The sequence below is a fragment of the Myotis lucifugus genome, unplaced genomic scaffold, assembly GCF_000147115.1.
Source record: "Myotis lucifugus unplaced genomic scaffold, Myoluc2.0 scaffold_57, whole genome shotgun sequence".
In the NCBI taxonomy this organism is placed as follows: Eukaryota; Metazoa; Chordata; class Mammalia; order Chiroptera; family Vespertilionidae; genus Myotis; species Myotis lucifugus.
This window is the reverse complement of record NW_005871105.1, coordinates 4,722,027-4,729,626: the sequence shown is the minus strand read 5'-3', so window position 1 is coordinate 4,729,626 and position 7,600 is coordinate 4,722,027.

The following is a 7,600-nucleotide window of genomic DNA, read 5'->3' as shown; positions in this document are numbered from 1 at the left end:
GCCCCCCGGCTCCGAGCGCGGTTTCCCACGCGGCGTCCGGCTCTGCCTGCAGCCCGGGTCGCCAGCGGCTCTCCCGGTGGGCGCCCGGTGCGGGACTCTTTTTTTCCTGCGAGCGCATGAACAGACAACTGATCAGCCGTGATCATCCCAGAACCCGTGTCCTCCCCCGTCCGCCGGCCATTCTCAGTTCCTCTGGGTGCTTATTTGTTAAGAATTTGCTTGATGTGACTGCGGGAATTGCGCTTCGCTCCCTGCTCCCAGACGCTGCAACTTGACCCTCCGACCTAGGCGTGCGCTCCCCGAGGTTTTTGCTCTCCGAGAGTCTTAAGGTTGCCCTTCGATCCAATGGCGGCTGTTTGGAGAAGGTGGGAATTGCATAATTTTCTCATCCGCACCTGGAATCAACAGATGGGGAAGCAACATGCAATGCTGACAACTTTGGGGCAAAGCAAAGCAGAAAACAATGCATATCAAGTTTCACTTTCAAGTTCTCACGAGGAAAAGGAGATCCTTACTACTGAGGTGTCATTGTGTCCTTTAAACCCCATATTAAATGGATGAGATGCTGCTGCAAAAATTAAGGTGCTCTTCTCGGCGTCCTGAGAAGGTGGCTTGTCCTCCCTTCCAAGATCTCTGGTGTCCTTATGAGTGTCCAAATCTTCTTAACACCAGTGTGCTCACTGGTACTGTGCTCTGGCTTCCTATTCAGAGCCTAAGGTAGCTGCGATTCACTACTGACTACTTCCAAATTCCTTTTAGTCAAAGGCTACGCCTTCCCATATTCTGTGTTTCTTCTCTACTGTCTGTATTCTCCTCTTATAAAAACACTTGTTGGATTTAGGATCCACCCCATTCATTCAGAAGGATCTCATCTGGAGCCCCTGATGCTCATTACATCTCCAAAGGCCCTTTGCAAATCAGACCTTAGCTTTACCAATCAATACATATGCATAAGATATCGATTAGGTAAGGAAGGGAGAGATTTGGAAGGAAAGAAGAGGGAATGGCTGAAGCTTTACCAGACAAGGCCCATGCTTTCCTCACTTATTCCAAACTCTATAGTGAAGATTCCTTTTTTGTGGAGAGCGGCTACAGTGTTGGAAAGGTTGGAGCCTTGGACTAATGAGAGGGCACGTGGTCCTCTCGTGGCAAAACCAGCGCAAGTCCCAGCATAACTATAGCCAAAGGCTATAGTTGTAAGCTTGACCTTATGGTCGGAACCTGTAGTCCCACGTGGCTGAGTGATGTGGGCTTGATAGAGTCAGGTGCATGTAATTGAGTAGATTCAAAACCCACGAGAACATTATAAACATCTTGACCACGCCCTTACTTTACCTCCTGGAATCTGGCTATAAAATAAAGACTTGGCTTGCAGGCCGTGTTGCTGTCTCTCTAAGAGCGGCCTCCCACCAAGGCCCAGCTTTATTATCTGTCTGTCTTCTTTAATACTTCACCACCACTCCTCACCCCTCAGGTTCACCCATGGCTGTGCTGGCGCGCTACACCTTTTAAGTAAAAAAGAGGACTTTGATACAGAATTCTAATTTGAAAGGATTTTCCCCTCAATACTTTAAAAAAGCTATTGTACTTTGTCCTATGTACAAACTATGACTTTTATTGTCTGTTAGGATTTTCTTTTCCTGGTGATTTTAAGTACTTTCAGGCAGGAGGGCAAATCTGGTCCCTATTCCACCTTCCTGCTTAGAAGCAGAAGTCCGTTTAGTAATTTGTTTTTGCCTTTTAGTTTTGTTTCATTTTTCATATAAATGCTTTACCAAAAAACACTCAGAAATAGTTCCGTGCACACAAGGGACATTTTATAAATACTTTGGATTGCATGAAGTACATCTTAAAGAAAAAAGGGAAAACCTGTTCACTTACATTCTTCTCAGAGGAAAACTTGCCTGGAGAAGTTAGTGGAGGAGCTCTGATCTGACAATTTCTATTGCCTTAACTTTTTATGCCTAAGTTTTCATATAAAATGGTACTGGGTGTTGACATTCTTCTCTAAAATTAAGAAAGGTATTTGACATTAGATTCAAACAAGGACGGACTTAATTAGGGTTAAATGGAAATCTAACTATCTTGCTTTTGAAGTACCTTGAAAATTGTGAATGTTATCTTTTATACGCTATTCATTATCAACAAGGGATCTAATACCAAGTCATGCTCTGGGAATCATGTGATGAAGTCACCACTAATAGCAACACTGAGGCTGCATCTCAAAAAAGGGGACAAATAAAAATTATTTCTCAGTTCAACAGTGAGAATCTCAGCTTTTACATGAACTAAAAGACAACAAACCATTGCTGTGATAGTTATACATAAACAGCTTCTGCAAATTTCTGTTTTATTGCAAAAGAAAAAGCGTGTAAACTTGCTGCATTCAACTCTTTCCCACCCTGTCTTCAGGTTCATACCAAGCCGTCTGGGGCATCCAAATCACATACAGAAAATTAAACAGCACAGATACGTGAAAGAATTCTGTATTTACCCGAAAACCCAGGTACATAGATTAGTAGACACAGTTGGCCTGGTGTGTTAGAAGATTTAGTTTCACTACAGTAAACAAATCCTCTTAGTAAAGGGACAATTTATGGATGAAAATATTAGCTTGGTACCACACACCTTCACCATCAATATTTTTAGTCTGTGAAGGTTGATGAGAGAAAGTGATCTATATTAACCTTACCTAACCCTAAATATCAGTATTACGTACATCATTATGTGAGATTCCTCAGACCATCAGGGAACTTGTTAGAAATGGAAGATCTCTAGCCCTACCCCAGACCTCCTGAGTCTTGCTAACCCCCATTCCTGCTAAAAGTTGCACAAAGCTTTCCTCGCAGTGCTTCTAAGCATTTTAGAGCCCTGCGGTCTTCAAAATCCAGCCCCTTTCATGTAAGCTCTATTATCATAATGCTGGTAGCTGGGCTAAAAACAATGAAATGCTTCCCACATGCCTGGATAGTGAGCTTTTAAGAAACATTTTTTACATCACACAAATAATTCATGAATGCATTCTATTTTTTACAGGTTTAAAACATGGAGATGAAATCAAGCTGTCTTTGCAAGCCACCTTCAACTCTTAGCCCTGCCATCCCCAGAGGTAACTATTTCTATTACAAATTTATCATATTCATTCTCCACCCTTTGTTAATACCTTTTACATAAATGTGACATGGATCCAGAACTATTTATAACTTTCATTTTTTATTGTACAATGTCTTTTTATTGTACAATGTTTGCTATTACCAAACAGGTCTGACTCATTCTTCTTAGCTGTTGCATAGTATTTCATAGAATAAAAATGTTAAGATTTATTTCACCACTCCTCATTCAGAAACATTTAGGTACTTGCCAGGATTTTCTAATTATATACATTGCTGAAATATTTGTTTTTATGAATTCTTATATGCATGTGTTATCCTATGGTAGATATTGAAGTAGAATTTCTGGGTTGTTGCATAGTCTTACACTAAGAGATATTTTTGTCTAGACAGTTACAGGGTCATAAAGGCTCAGGCACTAAAGTAAGAACCTCCTCAATCCTGGAGTCAAGCGTTTTAAAAAGTCTATCAATTTAACTGTAGTTGTATTTTTCCAACGAAAAACATATTGTAATGGAAATCGAAGGAAATGGACACCAGCCCCCTTCTATTTAGCAAGTTAGAAGTTACGCAGCCTCTCCAGATTTTCATTTCCTCCTTCTCTAGTATTAGGGGATGGGACTAGATCACTTATTTCTCAGAAATGTTTCAGATCTGCATGGCATATTTCTGTTCTTCTTTTATTCATTCATTCAAAAAGCATAGATAAGGCATTACAATCTACATATGTTTCCATAAGGACTTAGCAACAAATAATACCAGGAAACAAAGCAATGTATAAACAGAGAAATGTCGCTTAAACAAATGTATCTAGGAAACAAAATGTGTGCTTTCCAAAAATAAAAATGGAAGAGTACAAAAGATAAACACTTATCATTTATTTGGTTTTCTTTGTTTGTCTGAATAAAGCAGCTGCTTTGGACAGCTGTATCTGCAAACAATAAAATCCCGTGTGAAGTTGCTGCCCCCTCCCACCACCCCACTCAGGTGGGGGCGTAGGGAGATTTGTTCTAACAAGTGCTCACATGTTTCTGTCCCCAATGTGGTCATTGCCTGGAAGAGCTGTGGCCAACACTAAAACTTTGAGTTCTGGCTGTTTCTTGTGTTCTCAAGATCTCAGCTACTCAAACTCTGTCTCAAGGCCCATCTGATAGACTGTTCTCTTAAAGAAATGTCCTTTCATTTGCAACATCATCAAACACAGGTAGCACACACACACACTGAATCCGGAAGGGGTCAAGGAGGAGGAAGTATAGAAGATGGACTTCCTCAAGAAGAGACTTGTGCATATAATACTTATATAAAAAAAGAAAAATATAACCATTTTATCCAAGTTTTTAGCACTGAGCCTGTATATCTCTTTATTTATTTTAGCTTTTTTTTTTGCAGTTACAGTATCCTCAAAGGCAAAAGGACTTTGAAGACACAAAAAGATGAATCAAAACATAGACAAGGTAAAGTAATTCAAAACATTGAATTATCAGTCTGCCCAGAGGACAGCCAGAAGTAAATTTTGTAAAGTATAGCTATATTAAAATGAGGGAAACATGACAATAACACAACTACATTTAACAATTACAACTCAAATAATGAGAAGAACCTAACTTAGGTAAGTTCCTGTTTAGCAATGCCATTCTTGGTTCAATAGGTCAGATGAGTTTACTTTCAATTTAGACCATGTCTTCCCATCCAAAGTGGAAAATGGAAACACGCCCTGAGTGGGTGATTTTGCAGCATGTTTCACTAAGCCCTTGTCCATTATATAAACTTGGTTAAGCTTAATTCAGTTCAGAAAACATTTATTACGCACCATGTGATAAAATGTGATCGCTACCAAAAAGAGTTTACCTTTCATTGGAAATATTTCAAACTTCTCAGTTCTTAAAACCAAATTAATTTCAGAGTGTGTCATCTTTAAACAAAGAAAATAAAAACGAAGAGGGTAAGAGAAACAGGTAGCATATATATTTTGCAAGGCCTCAGCATAATTAACATAATAAGAAAGTAATAGCTCTTAAAACATTAGAAATTACTGGTCGGATAATTCAAGAAAAAATTTTAAAAAATATTTTATTGATTCCAGAGAGGAAGGGAGAGGGAGAGAGAGGGAGAGAGAGAGAAACATCAATGATAGGAGAGAATCATTGATCAGCTGCCTCCTACATGCCCCACACTAGGAATGGAGCCCACAACCTGGGCATGTACCCTGACTGGGAATCGAACCGTGACTTCCTGGTTCTTAGGTCGATGCTCAACTACTGAGCCATGCTGGTGGAACTCAAGGAAAATTTTTTTGCCCAGTTTTAACATTTTGTAACAAAGTGCTTGGGAGAAGCAGTATAGTAGCATGGAAAGAACACTGGATTGGAAGTAAAGAAACTAAGTTTTAACTATGGCTTTTTCATTAACTTGCAATGCGTACTTAAAATAATTCTATTTCACATCTATAGACTTAACTTTCTTCAGTTGTGAGAGAGGGAGAGAATTAAACCTATGACCCCTTTGAGTCAGCTATTAGGGTTTCAGTTGTTTGTATAGAAAAGTAGCAGATGAAGGTAGCCTGCATAGGTCAGTTCAACAAAAGCCAAGTCAAGTTGAAAAGTGTTCAATTATTCAGTAGACCATATGCCACTCTTTGTATATTTTACCTCATTATATTGGATAAATACTCCTCCCTTGATCATTATACTTTGTGAATAAGGTATATAATGAATTTAATACTTTGGAACAACAGTAAGTTCATCAGACATGTTATACTTAAGTCTCAACCTTCTATTTCAAAATCCTTTCCTAAGTGATTGAGGCCACTTCTCTGACTGTGAATAAATTATATGGTAAATATAATTTAACATTTGTTTGGTTTTATTCAACATAATATTTTTTGTATCTTTCTTCTAAATAAGGAATATAGGGAAAAAAATCCATAAAATTGTTAATCAGTGTATCACAGGCCTTTAGCTTGCTGCTATGCTTTTTATTTATTGAATTAATTTATGCAAAAATTGAACACCTATTTATTGTTCAGTCAATCACAGATTTATAATTTTCAAATGATATTTCACTTTGTATTGCATTTAACCTCTGAAATCTCAATTAATTTATATATTTGATGTTCCCATGAGATAAGACAAGTGATACCTCTTTGGGGAAATATATAGCAATGAGGTGGAGATACTGTCCTAAAATCTTGTACGTGTAACCATTCTTACATTCTTCTCATTTTTAATGTATTTTCTTTCAGATTAAAGGTAAATGTTTTCATTAGATCTTCTTTTATACTTAGAGTAAACTTATACCTTAGTCATTTGCCTCACTCATAACCACTAGTGGTGTATAAGATTTTATAGGTAAAATTAGGTCCATTCAGACATAGTTCTGTATATACTTTGTATGCTAAGTGGTTTGTTGTACACCAGACTTACAAAGACTTCCACTGAAATCATTCATCTCCATCTCTTCCAAGTCCAATGCTGGGCCCAGCATTGTACATTCAAGTGAGTGTTGTATTCTCATCAGCCAAAAGTTCATCTCAGGTAGACAAGTAAAAGTAGCACAGATAGTTCAAGGCATAAACTTAATCTAATGTCTGACAGGGGTAGAGGTGGTGATAGCAGTGCATTTTAGATCGATTCCAGCAGAGCTGCCATCTCTTCTTTGATTTCTTAAACTTTAAAATCAGCCTCTAACACAGCCGTTCTCAACCTGTGGGTCGCGACCCCTTTGGGGGTCACACGACCCTTTCACAGGGGTCACCTAAGACCATCGGAAAACACATATATAATTACATATTGTTTTTGTGATTAATCACTATGCTTTAATTATGTTCAATTTGTAACAATGAAATTGGGGGTCACCACAACATGAGGAACTGTATTAAAGGGTCGCGGCATTAGGAAGGTTGAGAACCACTGCACAGAAAAGATAGTTCCTTGGCTATGGACAAGCTAAGAAGGGTTTAAACTTAGCTGGCATTCCTTCTAGTGTCAGATCCAATGTGTTCATATATTTCAAAAGTGGAGGCACGGTATCACACCACACGAAAAATAATAGGTGAGACCTTTAGTTGCTCTACAGCTTCTAAGTTAGAATCTCCCACACTGCAAAGACACTAAGTACTCCCCAGTTCTTCCTCCAAGTGACACACCCAAGTCTCACATCCAAGGCTCCAATGCATCTCCCCGATCCAGGGTTCGGGGCGGGGTTTTGAGGGGTAGCAGTTAAGGGTTCACAAGAGTTATTCCTGAGTGGTGTTCACAAGCGTTACTCCTAAGTGGTGTATCTAAGGTTTAAACTTTGGTTCCGGGTCTTGTTAGAAACAGGACAGGAGCAGTTTGGATTGGTTCTATGGTTACAGTAAGTTTGGCTTGGTGAAGAACATCACTGGATTCTGGAGAGACACACTAGGTTCAAGGATGACCTGGATGATTTTAGGTCTTTAACTTTCATTATTAGGATATTAACTATTATCAAGTCAGTTCCTTGGAGATTAC